The sequence below is a fragment of the Podarcis muralis genome, chromosome 12, assembly GCF_964188315.1.
Source record: "Podarcis muralis chromosome 12, rPodMur119.hap1.1, whole genome shotgun sequence".
Taxonomy (NCBI): Eukaryota; Metazoa; Chordata; class Lepidosauria; order Squamata; family Lacertidae; genus Podarcis; species Podarcis muralis.
The window spans coordinates 63,131,509-63,146,743 of NC_135666.1; the positions used below are offsets into that span (position 1 = coordinate 63,131,509).

At 44.8% G+C, this 15,235-nt stretch overlaps 1 non-coding gene across 1 annotated transcript; it reads right to left on the reverse strand.

The window, feature by feature from the left end:
- Window positions 1-472: 472 nt before the first annotated feature.
- Window positions 473-579, reverse strand: LOC114607942 (U6 spliceosomal RNA). The gene has a single exon (XR_003709262.1). It is a non-coding gene; the product is annotated as a U6 spliceosomal RNA (small nuclear RNA).
- Window positions 580-15,235: the final 14,656 nt, after the last annotated feature.

The window sequence follows — 15,235 nt, forward strand, 5'->3', positions numbered from 1 at the left end:
GGGGGAGGTACAAGGACTGGCCACTCCCAGATTCTGCTAGTGACTGAGCCAGACATGAACTTGTGATGCTCTTCACTGTAAATAGTTTGCACTAAGAATAAAGCTTGGAAGACAGGTCGGAGTCTTGCCTGTTTGCTCTCGAGCAACCACACCACCACCTGACACCTATCTTCTGACCTCCGGCATCTGACTGACCTGTTTTGAAAACAGGATTCTACCAATTAGATTTTTATTGAATTTCACATTATTTAACAAATTAACATGAAATTTAATACAATTTTAAAAAGTGGTCCCACCCTTCCATGCTGCATTATACTTTTATTTATTTCATTACAATTACAATTATAATCATTTTTCTCCCGCTGCTCATATTTTTATCCTGCCCGCAATGCCAAATATCTAAATCTTGTTTTCTCCTGCTCCAGAGGCTAGGACCCAAAGCAATGGCTTCAAGTTTTGTTTTGTTTTTTTTAAAAAAATGGAATGCTTCACGAATTTGCGTGTCATCCTTGCGCAAGGGCCATGCTAATCTTCTCTGTATCGTTCCAATTTTAGTATATGTGCTGCCGAAGCGAGCACCATCAGGAAAAACTTTCTGACAGTAGGAGCTGTTTGACAGTGGAATGGTATACCTTGGGAGGTTGTGGACTCTCCTTCCTTGGAGGTTTTTAAGCAGAAATTGGACAGCCATCTGTCAGGGATGCTTGAGCTGAGATTCCTGCACTGTAGGAGGTTGGAGCAGAGGACCCTCGGGGCCAGGGGAGGGAATGCGGATAGGGGAGTGGGGACAAAATGAACTTTTTGAGTATCCAATTCATAGTTTTTAGATTACTGATTTTTAGATGCGGGGTACTGCTAACTTCAATAGGAAATTACCTGCTGTCACAACTATTGGCAGGAGGTTTACAAATAAAAGGCAATTTTCTTCACTGAGCCTTTAGAGTTTTCTCTTTGGCGTGTAATTCAAAGAAGTGTTTTCCAGGTCAGAGAGTTTCTAGCTCTTGCATGTGCATTGAGGGAAGTCACTGAGAGGTAAACAAGTTCACTTCAGCAAAGTTTTTCTAAAAAAATAGAAATACTGCTTGCATATGTCTCTATGTTAAATGAGTTTGCATTAAAGAAATGCCCAAGCTAAACATGGATGCAGACCTGCCTACACACATCAGAAGCCAATGTGATTTTTTATGCTTTACAACAGGGGTTCTCAGGAGCTCTATGAACCAGGCACAAAAATGAGATAAATTTATCCGCCTGTATATAATAAACTGCATGCAACATTTTGTGTGTGTTTATGTGCATTTTCCTGGGATGGGGACTTTCATCAGATTCTCAGAGGGGTCCATGACCACTGCTGTGAAGTGTGGAATATGCTCTGGTTCATTCTGAAAGAACAGCTGAAAGTAGGCAGTACTCTTCTATGCCCCAACAAGGTTTTCATTTTATCTCTGCTGGTTATGGCAAGGAGCTGAATTTTTTTGGGTGGTGATATTTTTAACTTACTTACTTATCAAACCTTTATTAGGCATTATACAAATAAAACGATAAAAGAGAAAATAACATATAAAAGCCTTGAAATATATGTAGAAAGGCAGCAGTTGGCTACATACATATATATATATATACATATAGAATCAGTGGTTTTCCTTGTTAACCTGCTCCTTGGAGAACTGCTACCAAAAACTCGGCTACCCCCGCCGTTACCCTTTGGTCAACGTCGGATAGGCAGAATCCCACACATTCACCTTGCTGGGGTTCCAGACCACCCAAAAGAGGGGACAGCACGCGTTGACGGAGCGTACTGTGCAATGGGCAATGAAAGAGAATATGCTCTACCGTGTCCGGGACATTCATAGAACATCTGCAGAATCTCTTGTTTCTAGGAATGTTTTGATATCTTCCCCTGACAAATGCTGGGGGAAAAACATTCAAACGGGCCAGCATAAAAGCCCTACGTTGGGCTGGAATTATTAATTTAGTGACGTAATTGGCTCTGCTATCTAAGATATTTGAATCATAGAATATGGGGGAGCAAATTTTGTTTACAGCTGCCATAATATTTTGTCTCTCGACATCCTTTAGTCTAGTTAGGATATTATGGAAAATGTATTGCTCGTTAGAATTGTACAAGGGCTCCAGCTCGATGCCTAAAGATTCAATCTTTTTTCCGAGGTACTGATACCATCTTGATTTATAGGAGTCTTTGAGCAAATCAGCGAGCAGACTTGATGGAGGGCAGCGAAAATGGCAGCGTAACCAGTACTTTATTGAGGTGGACCAGGCCCAATATTCCATTGTGTGTATGCCTATTTCTGCACACATTGTTTCATATTTGATCACAGCTGGGAGTCCAAGAGTACGTCTCAGAAAGCTGGAGTGAATCTTTTTTAGATCACTGTTATATGCTTGGACCCATAGCGGGATTCCATAGAATATCTGGGATTGCACTTTTGTTTGAAATATCTGATTGGCCGCAGGAATAAATTGATTACCTTTCTGATAATAAAAACGGGCAACTGCTGATGAGGTGCACTTTGCCTGTTTTATGGCATTTGTGCGATGATTTGCCCACCCTAAATTGCTCTGGAATAAGATTCCCAGATACCTATAGATTTTCACTTGTTGGATTTCTTGCCCTCTTATTTTCCATTTCTCTAATTTCCAACCATTCGAGAAGACCAAAATTTTTGTCTTCTCATAATTTATAGAGAGTTTGTTACATTCACAGTAAAGTATCAGAGAAGATATAAGACGTTTCAGACCCAAGCTCGTTAATGATAGTAGGACAGCATCGTCTGCGTATAATAAGAGAGGAACTGGTTTCTGATTAAGTTTAGGGGCATGTGATTCTATTTTTTGAAGGTGATCTGGCAAGTCTGATAAAAATAAATTAAATAGAAAGGGGGCAAGAATACACCCTTGTTTTACCCCTTTCGAGTTTGAAATGTCTGATGAAAGATGACCTTTGGTGTTAAGTTTGACTTGACAGGTATTGGAAGAGTATAGATTTTGTATTAGAATCAATAAGCGCTGATCAATTTTTAATTCTGCGAGTTTCCTCCACAGCTTTGGGCGGTCAATTGAGTCGAATGCACCACGAAAATCTACAAAAGCAGCATATATCTTAGATTGCCTTTGGGATCTGTATTTTTCAACCAAATGCATAAGTATAAGGCAGTGGTCTAATGTAGAGCAACCTTTGGAGAAACCTATTTGTTCTTTCCCTGGTAAATTTAGATTTTTCATCCAGGTAAGGAGTTTAGATAAAAGGTGCTTAGCATAGATTTTCCCTATCACTGATAATAGGCTTATCGGTCTATAATTCCTTGGTTCTTTTGGGTCGCCATTTTTAAAGATTGGGATAATTATTGATCTTAACCATATCTCAGGTATGATCCCATATTTATCTATGAGAGTAAACAATTGAGCTAAGGGTTCTGCCCACCAATCTATATAGGTCTTGAATAATTCTATTGGTAGACCGTCTGGCCCAGGAGATTTCCCCGATTTGAAATTTTTAACTATCTCTCTAATTTCCTCTTCTTCTACCCTTGGCCACTCCTGGAGTTTATTGATTTTATTTTTAGTGGTCTCATTTCCTTTAGGTTCACTGTGTAGATTGTTAAATACAGATGTAAAGTATTGGGACCATTTGGATTCTGCAATTGGTGGTAGAGTTAATTGATTTTCGGCTTTCAGTCCTCCGTACACTAGGTTCCAGAACGCTTTGTTGTTTTTACTCTGAATTGAGTCGAATAATTGTAGCCATTTTTGGGTTGCATATTTCTGTTTCTTTTCGGCCAGAATGTAATGATATTTTCTTTTTTCATCAAGATAAGAGGGCTCTAGTTTAGTGCGATTATTTTTAAATATTTGGCGCAGTTTTCTTTTTAGCTGGAAACATTCATCATCAAACCAAGGGCTAGCGCTATGTTTAAGTACCCAAACTTTAGGTGGAGTACTAAGCTCTACGAACATTTGGAAGATTTCATTATAAATTTTCGGAATATCACTGTAGGAATTCGTGGTCTTTAAGTTGGATAATATTTGTTTTCTCAGGTTGGCTGTAAGTTTTTGCCCCACTGCTGCACTCATTTCCTGGGACCATTTTAATTGGGTCATTTGTTTGTATTGAGAAGGTTCTATGATATTGTACTTGGTTATTTTGGTTTCGTCCTTTAAGTTAATAGACAACGATAATGGCTGATGGTCGCTTTCAGTACGCGTTCCAATTTTGAGGTCCATGATCGAATTTATAATATTATAAGGGACAAGAATATAGTCGATGACACTGCATCCTCGGGGGGAGAAGTATGTAAACTCCCCGCTTCTATCGCCTTTTGTTGAACCGTTCACAATCTGCAAATTAAAGTTGTTACATAATTCAAGTAGGCGTAGGCCTTCGTTGTTTACAACCCTATCTCTGGAGAATCGTCCTATTTTCAGGGCATGTGCGATATCATTATCAGTATTCCAATTTAGTTTGCTACATAGTTGTTCATTGTTGGTTCCCACTCTGGCATTAAAATCACCTGCTATTATCAGTGAGGCATTTGGGTATTTATCGGTCAAATTTTCTATATAAAAGGTTAGTTGTGACCAATTTTCACTGCTGCTGTTGTTTTTGGTTGGGGGGATATAGACATTTACAAGTAGCAAAGTATCGTCTTTTTGGGTTAAAAGTAGAGCTTGTGCAAGTGGTAAGCATTTTTCTAGCTGCTTGATTTCAAACCCTAAGTTGTCTTTGATCATACAACAGAACCCTGCTTTCGGCCGGCCCTTCGTGTTTGTTTTCAATGCGGGTTTCGTATAGGAGGTGAATCCATTGATTTTAATATCTCTAGTTGACCATGTTTCTTGTAGAAGTATTAATTCAAAATCTTTAAAGAAGTTCATTAGGTCTGGGTCTCCGTCTTTGTTTCCCCACCCTGCAATATTCCAGGACAGCAAGCGTAGGATCCGTTTTTGAGTTGGTGGCTGGTTGACAGCATTTAGTCATTTTAGTTCTGTTATTGAGTCCAGCGAGGGATTTTGTCTTGTGCAGATACAGCCATTTGTCGCTGCTTTCGGTGGGGAACATAATGGTGGATCTTTTAGATTCTTTTTTAAAATGCGGGAAATTAAAATTTCCTCCCTTTCTTGATTTTCTTCCTTAACTTTTCCTTGTTCCTGAGAAATTTCTGTGGTTGGTGGACTGTTATGGACAGTAGGACTGTTTTCAGTCTCTACTTCCATTTCTTTGGCCTCATTTGGTGTTGAGCTCAGTGTGTCAGGACTGTTGGAGGTCATCTTTTGTTCGACAATGTTAGAGTCCTTTGTAGTACTTAAATAAGGGGTACCTATTTCGTTTGGAGCTAGTATTTGATATCTCAGCCAGGAATTTGTGGTCTCATTACTGGAGTTTTTCCTTGCCATTTCATATTCTAAAGGAGGCTGGATTTGAAGCTCTGCATCTATACATTTGAAAGTTCCATTAGTAGCTCTCTTTTTGACTATGCATTTTGGGGAGAAGGCTGGTAAGTGTAAAGTTTGATTGTGTATTGTTTCTACTGCATTTTGTTGACCTTGTTTGTGAATTTCGGTCAATCTGGCCTGTAGTTTCGTCAATTTACTGAGTATGTTTATTTGTTCTTTATCTGGTAGCTTGGTAAAGTTACTCAGCAGGTCTTCCTCTTCTGGGACTGTCCAGTCTATTGTGTCAAGGGCGAGGCTGTTATTTAATGCTACAGTCGCATGGTTTGGGAGCTTGGATTTTTCTTGCGTGATTTCCCGGGTAGTGGCAAAAGTCCCTTCGCCCCCCCCTCTGGGGCCCACAGCCCTTCCCAGCTGTGCACCGGCTCTCACGAAGGTGGTCAGCGCCATCTTGCCTTCCTGTTCTGAAGCAGCCATCTCCCGGCCCTTGCTGTCCGCCTCCAGCCTCATAAACTCCCTGGAGCACTAGCCAAACGGCCTCTGGCTTCCTGGCACCCAGAACAGTAGACTTCAGATCAGCAGCCAGGTTGCCCAACTTCTTAAAGTGAGCATGGAATGTCCTCCAAGACCTGGCAGCCTGCCATCCTCTTCCGTTCTCCCAAGGGGCCCCAAGCTGTACTTACAGTTTATCCAGCACCCGTCCGGAGAAACAATTTTCCAGCTGCTCTTCAGCTCTCAGCTCTCAGCACAGGCAGACCTTTCAGCTAGCCGCTTGCCTTTGGAACCCTTTGCCCCCCCGATCTTTTATCCTGCTCAAAGAACTCAGCGTGTTTACTGATCAGCACCTTACTCTGATCACCTGATGGATACGCAAACCTCCATGCACGTGCTGCTGGCTCATACCCGCAGAAGCTGGGAGGAGTTACGTTCAGTTTCTCTCTGTGTGTCTGAGAGAGAGGCATGTTTGCAATGGCTGCCAGCAGCGATGGCTGAACTGTTTCAATAAAGAGCTGTAAATAGACAAACCGGACTGCGTGTGTTTGTCAAAGGACGTGATAGTTTTACAAGCGGTGATTAAGTACCCATAACCTGTTACGAAATTCGATCTGCAGAGCTTGATCGATGAGCCGTGACCTCTGATTACTTTACGAACGTCAATCAGCAGTTTACAACGGGTCCGGCACACTTCTTCAAAAGCTGCGCCATTGTTGCTCCCTCCAGTTCACGGCTTAGCAGAGTTGGACACAGCGGGAAAACTATCACGTCCTTTGACAAACACACGCAGTCCGGTTTGTCTATTTACAGCTCTTTATTGAAACAGTTCAGCCATCGCTGCTGGCAGCCATTGCAAACATGCCTCTCTCTCAGACACACAGAGAATAACTGAACGTAACTCCTCCCAGCTTCTAAAAGCTGACGTCAGAATGTTGAGGCATCATGGGAACTTCTTAACCAGTTAAGTTCCAAACTTCACATTTGTCACGAGGATATTTTTAACTAGAAATCAGCTAGTCCACCAAGGTGAGAACACTTTGGTGCTGCTACTGCAGCAGCTTGACTTCCCTCAAGACAGATAGATGCCAACAAAAAATAGCTAACCTGTGTTAAGTAATCCTAGTTATATTGCCTGCTTAAAAATACCGGCAACTCCCCATTTGTGTGTGATGGGATGCATGTAAGCCTGCCCCATTCCAGCGCTTCCCTGTTCCACTGCCTTCCGGTGCTGAAAATGTCTCACATATCAGTGGTCGTGTGCAAATGGGGAGTTGCTTGTATAAGATTTATCTTCAAAGTGGGTGGAATTGAACTTACACAACAGCTTAACAAGTTTATAAAAAAAAACTGGAAAAGAGAAGCGATCCCAGCAGACTATAGGGATTTTAGCAAACCGTCTCTTAACAATATCTGAGGTGACCCTTACTGAATCCCAAAATGGTTTTCGGCCTTCTAGGGGGACAGTGGACATGATTTTCACCACTCGACAGCTTCAGGAAAAACGCAGGGAACAAAACCAACCCCTGTATATGGCGTTTATCAACCTGACTAAGGCTTTTGACACTGTAAATCGTAATGCCCTGTGGACTGTCCTTCTGAAAATTGGCTGCCCAGATAAATCTGTAAACATCATTCGGCTCCTCCATGATAATATGACAGCAACAATCGCAGATAACAATGGCTCACAAAGTAAACCATTCACAGTGGGATCAGGTATTAAACAGGTTTGTGTTATTGCCCCAACTCTATTCATTATTTTCATTGCCATGATCCTACACTTTGTTGAAGGGAAACTCCCCACTAGGGTAGAAATTATATATCGAACAGATGGAAAGCTGAAGAGCAAAGACTGAAAGCAAAGACTGAGGTTACCATAATTTCCGTCATAGAGCTTCAGTATGCTGATGACAATGTAGTGTGCACACACTGCCCTCCAAACCATCCTAAATATCTTCACAAAAGCTTACAAAAAGCTTGGCCTGTCACTCAACATCCAAAAAACCAAAGTGCTGCACAACAAGTACAAAATAATCCCTCTGCAGCGCCGCAAATCCAACTCAATGGTGTAACGTTGGAAAATGTCAATCACTTTCCCTACCTAGTTAGGTATCTTTCCACAAGGGCCAACATTAATGCCGAAATCCACCACTGCCTGAGCTCTGCGAGTGCGGCTTTCTCCTGATTGAAGGGCAGAGTGTTTGAGGATCGGGACATTTGCCGGGAAACCAAAATGCTTGTTTACAAAGCTATTGTACTTACTGTATTCTTGTGAAATATGGACCACTTACAAACGCCATCTCCAACTTCTCGAAAGATTCCATCAACGGTGTCTCCAAAATATCTTACACATCAGTTGGGAAGAAACGCAACTGTCAGAGCTGCCCCTGGTCCCAGCTCACAAAGGACCAACGCCAGTTCCTCTTTATATACAGAAGTCTTTATTGAAGTTCATTATTGGTTTGACAGCCGTGGCGCGCAGCCCTACGTCTGAAACCCTAGACCGTCGAAGCTCTGTCTGAGTCTCCTCCCCCCAGACACCAGTTTAAGACCCTAGCTTTGCTCCACCTCTTCCTCTGCTCCCTCTTCCTCTGGGTCCGCTTGTCCGCCGAGGTCTTGCCCTTCCTAGACTCTTCTGAGGCTGAATCCCCTGAGTCTTCCCCCTCCCTCCGGCGAGCTTTAGGACCTGGTTCCCAATCCGTGCTTTCTGCTGTCCCGTGCGCCTGTACATTTGAACTTGGCGCGCGCGCCCAGCCTGCCACCTTCCTTCTGACCGTTATACTGCTCCTGTCGCTGCTTCCCTCTTCGGGGATGCCAGCTGGGCTTGACTCCGCCTCCCTGCTTGCCGGAGGAGACGCTGACTCTGACCTATGGGGCTCTTCCCTCTCACTACGCTCTGGTGGGGAAGCTGGCCCATCGGCGCCCCCTTCTGGGAATCTTCTGATTCACTGGAGAGGCTCATGGAATCTCTCGGGTCACTGTCATTCTGCCCTCCGCTGCCCTCAGATTCTTCCCCTTCGCTCTCCATTTCCTCTCTCCCCTGCGCCTCTGCTCCTGAGCCCCTGACAGCAACCTAATATCAGTGTACTGATGAAGCAAAGATCACCAGTGTTGAAGCAATGATTCTTCAACATCAACTTCGTTGGACTGGTCATGTTGTGCAGATGCCTGTTTATTGTCTTCAAAAGCAACTACTCTATTCCAAACAAAAATGGAAAGTGTAATGCTGGTGGTCAACAAAAGAGGTTTAAAGACTGTCTCAAGGCAAATCTTTTAAAATGTAGTATAAACACAGACAACTGGGAAACGCCTGCAGGCTCTCCAGTTGGAGAATAACCTTTACAAAAGGTGTCAAGGACTTTGAAGACACTCGAACTCAGAACGCAAGGGAGAAATGTGCTAAGAGGAAGGCACACTTGGCAAATCCACACCGTGATCAACTCCCGTCTGGGAACCAATGTCCCCACTGTGGAAGGACGTGTGGGTCCAGAATTGGCCTCCACAGTCACTTACAGACTCATTGTTAAAACAGTGTTTATGGAAGACAATCTTACGCAGCTACAAGTGATCACCAAAGAAGAAAGGAGAATCTTGCAGTAGCAGGACAAGGTCCAGCTTGTCCACCATTCTTTGCAAGAATTCCAGCTGCCACTAAGACAAAGGAAGTAGAAGAAGAAGAAGAAGAAGAAGAGTTTGAATTTGATATCCCGCTTTATCACTACCCGAAGGAGTCTCAAAGTGGCTAACATTCTCCTTTCCCTTCCTCCCCCACAACAAACACTCTGTGAGGTGAGTGAGGCTGAGAGACTTCAGAGAAGTGTGACTAGCCCAAGGTCACCCAGCAGCTGCATGTGGAGGAGCAGGGAAGCGAACCCAGTTCACCAGATTACAAGTCCACCACTCTTAACCACTACACCACACTGGCTACACCGCTACACACACAGTAACTTGGTGATCCTGTGGAAACTGGCCAGTGATCTACTTTCTGAATCCTGAATCCCGAATCCTGAATCCACACCAGGCTGTTGCAAAGGTTGTCCATTCTATCAGCCCTGTCAAGAAACCAAATGTCTTTTGCTTCCTCCTCTCTGTGAACAATCAAACTGGTCATTTAAATTGTTTGGACTGGATATTGCTTTGCTTCTTTCTGTGGAATTTAGCTAGTAATATGCAATGTACAAAATGTGTGTAATAGGCTTAGCCTGTACACTATAATGTTTTCTTTGTCTTTTTTAAATGGGCCTAGCTGCTCATAATACCTGGTGGAGTTTGGAGAATCACTTTGTTGCATACTGTTCTGTACATCTGCCTAACTTCAGAAGGTTTAAAATTCTTCTGCATTATAAAAATGAACTCAGCAGCTTTATAAATGATTTTGTTCATATATAAATTGGTCTAAAGATAATGTGTTTTTAGCATCTCAGCAGTAACTGAAAATGGATATTACCGTATTTTTCCCTCTATAACACGCAGATTTTTTCTCCTAAAAAGTAAGGGGAAATGTCTGTGCGTGTTATTGAGCGAATGTGTGTTCCCAGGAGCCGACTGTCCCGAGTGCAGGGGCAAAAATCAGGCAAAAATCACATCGCGCCGAGGGACGCCTGAAAAGAGGGAGCTGCTGCTTTCCTGCATTCTGCCTCAGGGTCTTACTGCCCACCCTGTTCTGTTTCGGTTGCTGTTTGCTCAAACGGAACAAAGAGCAGGGAAATCCCCTCCCCTCCCCTCCTGGCAAGCAGAGGGGAAAGGAAAGGACCGCGTCCTTCTTTCTAATTCCTCTCCATGCTCCGGTGCTGCTGCTGCTGCGTCCAGGGAAGCATTCCAGGCAGCCGGAAAACATGCAGGTGGGGGAGAGAGAGAGAGAGAAGAGGGGGGGCTGGCTTAGGTGGGTGGGGGACTTTTGCCTTCCTTTCCTCCCTCCCGTTAAACCCCTCTCCTGCATTCTTAGCCAGCTGCTTCTCCGCACACCCCACTCGTGCTCCTTGTCCCTTCTATGTTTTTCCTTCCCTCCCCACTTAAAACGTGGTTACAAAGCATGGATCCACATGGATCCTCAGGATCTTTGCATTGGGTCACCCCAAATTCACCATCAGATCACATAGCATGTCCATGGCTACAGCCTGCACCCAAAAAATCACGCACCCACTGTTGCCTGGGGCTGCAATGGTACAAAAACGTGGTTACAAAGCATGGATCCACATGGATCCTCAGGATCTTTGCATTGGGTCATCCCAAATTCACCATCAGATCACATAGCATGTCCATGGCTACAGCCTGCACCAAAAAAAATCATGCACCCACTGTTTCATTTAGATTTTTTTTTCTTGTTTTCCTCCTCTAAAAACTATGTGTGTGTTATGGTCAGGTGTGTGTTATCAAGTGAAAAATATGGTACATCACAGCCAGGTCTCGTGAGTTAAATCTTTTAAAAAATAATAAAGCAACCTTGAAAATAAAAAAGAGTCATTCTCAGTTCTTTTCTGTAGCCCTATATTACCTTTGCAACACTGAACTGGGACAATACAGTAACTGCTACTATTCTTCAGCTGGTGTTGCATTCAGTGCTGTACCAAAAATATCTCTGGTTGTTTGTTTGTTTGTTACTATTCTCCATGAGAAAAGTAATTGCATTCAAAAACCATCAAAGGGGAGATAAATATCAGGTGACATTCTCATGGGTGGTGCGCAGTATTTTTGTTGTGCCTACTTTACTTTTGAGCTGAGTTTGGGGTTTGTTTGTTTTTTTTGGTTTTTTGTTTAAGTGTCCTTCCTTTTATTATTCGAATCATTTTTTTTTAATAAATATTTTTATTGAATTTTCTTTTACACAGTCAGAAACATACAGAATAAAGAACAAAGAAAAAAGAAAAAAGAAAAACACAAAAAAAGAACCAACTTTCCAAAGTACTTTCACCAATCCAACTGGACTTCCCCCACATCCTCCGAAACCCGCGTTCTTTACATCAAAAACGTCAGCAATTTGTTACCCTGTTTCATGTCCCACTGTATCCCTCAAACACCACGTTTCCAAACTCGAAATACTGTATCTCAATCACCCACACCCCAAAACAAACATAATAAAGTTATTTCACGTTTCCACCTCATCTTTCTTATAACTTAATTTTCAGTTCACCAAATCGAGTTGCTGAAGCTAAAGTTTCCTAATCGTGCACATTCTTAACATTCATACAGCTTATAGTGTTTTTGCAAATAGTCCTATTATTATTCGAATCATTTTGCCAGCTGTCTGTACTCTGCAGCCAGGGCCAGCCTGCCTGTGAGGCAAGGTGAGGTGACCAGCTCAGGTGGCAGGGGGCCATGGGGGCAGCAAATCCTGATATCAATCTGCCTTTCCCCTTTATCCTGATGTTATTCTTCCCTCACCCCTTCTTCTCTGGTGTGGTGGGGGGCACCATTATGTGGTTCACCTCAGGTGCCAAAATGGCTTGGGCCAGCTCCATCTACAGCCTTCCCATCTGCTGGCCTTTCAGATGAAGTCCATGGGAAGACATCGTGAGGCAACCCCTCCCATGAGGCTTTTCCGGTTCAGGAAGTGTTTGCAGCCAAGAAGACTGAGGAGTGCTGCAGCCACCTCACAAGGATAAGATAAAATACAAACATAGGCTTAAGACACTGTCACACAGAAAACAGATCTCATATGCCATCCCCTTCTCTCTCCGCCTGTGCTTTGCTGGTCAACCTCTCTTCCTCAAGGTTCCTCAAGCTTCTCTGCTCCTAAACTGATCTGGGTGCTTTAGTTCATTTCCACCATCTCTGTGGACTGCCTATGAGAAAAATTAGAAGGCAGCCAGGGGCCTGGTTCTGGTCTGTGTGCCATCAGTTCTCTACCAGTCTGAAAACATGAAAGTTAGGTACCTGGCCACGACCTGTAGAGTGGACATAGCCAATGCAGTGGGAATGCTGAGCAAAATGGTAAGTGGAGGTTTTTAAGTAGAGGTTGGGTGGCCATCTGTCATGGATGCTTTAGCTGAGATTCCTGCATTGCAGGGGTTGGACTGGATTCTATGAAATGCTCTCACTGAGCATGTGAAAAGGATGGTTCACTATCTTCATGGTACCATGGACTGTAAAACTAAGGTTGCCAAGCTGACAGAAATCCTGAAATGGTGAGTTACAGAGATGCTGGCTAGGCTGGTGATTCATGAGATTACAGATCCACAGGTGGATATGTGTTTATGCTTGCCAGTGGCCCTGTTTCATGGGGTAGTTATAAACAGAACTGTATAGCTTTGTCTTCTACAGAGCCTGAATATATTGCAGCCACAGAAGCCTACAGAGAGATGGCCTGACTTGACCAACTGACTAAAGACTTTGGGTTAGTGAGAAAGGGGGCTGTTCACCTGATGGAGAACAAGCAGAGTTGCCTAAAGATGTCCCAGAGTGAGAAATTCCAGACAAGGACGAAGCACTGTGGTGTACATGAAGCCATTCAACACAGACTTGTGGAGCTGGCTTATCACTACATGAAAGATGACTGCAGATATTCTGACCAAGCCTCTACCAAGAGACAGTTTTCAGAATCTCCAAGTGAAGATGGGTGTTATGTACTGAGTTGAATAGGATCCAAACTGCAGCAGTCTGATTGGTCCTAGAACAATAGGATTCAGAATGCAGCAGTCTGATTGGTCCTAGAACAATGCAGCAGTATGATTGGTCACCGGGGTGAACCACACTAGCTTACAAGTGGACGTGGATATGCAAGGAATTTCCGGGGGTTTTCGATGGGAAATTGGGACAGTACACGCCCCCCCCCATTGCTCTACAGCTTGACCCCGCAGTCAAGGCCCGCTGGGTCCCGTTCGCCCTGAAACCCCGTATAGACGAGGAATTGGACCGGCTCGTGGAGCAAGGAGTGCTGGAGCCGGTGCCTAATGCCCCCTGGCAAACCCCGATCGTCACACCCATCAAGCCTAATGGTTCGGTCCACATCTGCGCAGACTACAAATGTATCATAAACAAGGCCCTCACGGCCCACGCATACCCAGTGCCAGTGGTCAGCCATGTCCTTGCCACCCTGGCTCGGTCGAAATTTTTTGGCAAGCTAGACTTGGCCCAAGCATATCAACAGCTGCCAGTAGATGAGGCCACAGCAGAGGCACAGACGACTGTGACGCACAGCGGAGCGTTCAGGGTAAAGCGGCTGCAGTTCGGTGTCAGTGTGGCACCAGGCATATTCCAGAATCTAATGGACTCTCTCCTGAAAGGGATTCCTGGCGTCACCCCCTTCTTCGATGATGTGTTGATTGCTGGGCCCACACTAGAGGAGTTTGAGGACCGCCTCCGCACCATTCTGCACCGTCTCCAGACGGCAGGTCTCAAGGTGAAGCGGGAAAAATGTCTACTAGGAGTGCCTCAGATGGACTTTCTGGGATTTATGGTGGACACAGAAGGGGTCCACCTGACTGGGGACAAGGTACAGGCCATATGTTATGCCCCAGCGCCCAAGAGCAAGACTGAACTTCAGGCCTTCTTGGGACTATTGAACTTTTACCATTCCTTCCTTCCCCATAAGTGATGGTAGCGGAGCCCCTACACAGACTCCTGGACAAGCAGGCCCCTTGGGTGTGGGGCCAGCACCAGGAGGCCGCATTCCAGGCAGTCAAGGACTTGCTTGTCTCAAACTCGGTCTTGGCACACTTCGACGAGAGGCTGCCGGTGGTGCTAGCATGTGACGCCTCACCCTATGGCATTGGCGCTGTCCTGGGACACCAACTCCTGGATGGAAGAGAGGTACCGGTGGCATACTTTTCCCAGACACTCAACGCAACCGAGCAGAACTACTCGCAAATCAACAAGGAGGGTCTGGCATTCGTGAAGGGAGTAAAAAAATTCCATGATTTCTTGTACGGGCAGCCCTTTACCATGGTGACTGACCACAAGGCGTTGCTTGGCTTGTTTGCCCCCAAAAAGCAGACCCCCCAAGTGCTGTCTCCTCGCGTCCTCAGGTGGTCAATTTTCCTTGCCAGCTACCAGTATGCACTGATTCACCGCCCTGGGAAGGCGATGGGCCACGTGGACGCCCTCAGCAGGCTACCACTCCTGGAAACAGGCCCCAACCCAGCCCCTGCACAAGAGGTTATGAGCCTGGAGCAGCTTCCTGACCGCCCCATTCAGGCACAAGAAGTGGCACACCATTCCAAGAAAGATAGGGTCATCTCCCGGGTCCTGGACTGGGTGTGGAGGGGATGGCCCAGCAGCAGCCCCGGGCCAGAGTTCACCGGCTACACAACCCGCAAACATGAACTGTCGGCCCACAAAGGGTGCCTGTTATGGGGAAGCAGGGTCTTTGTTCCCCAGCCCCTCCGCAAAAGGGTCC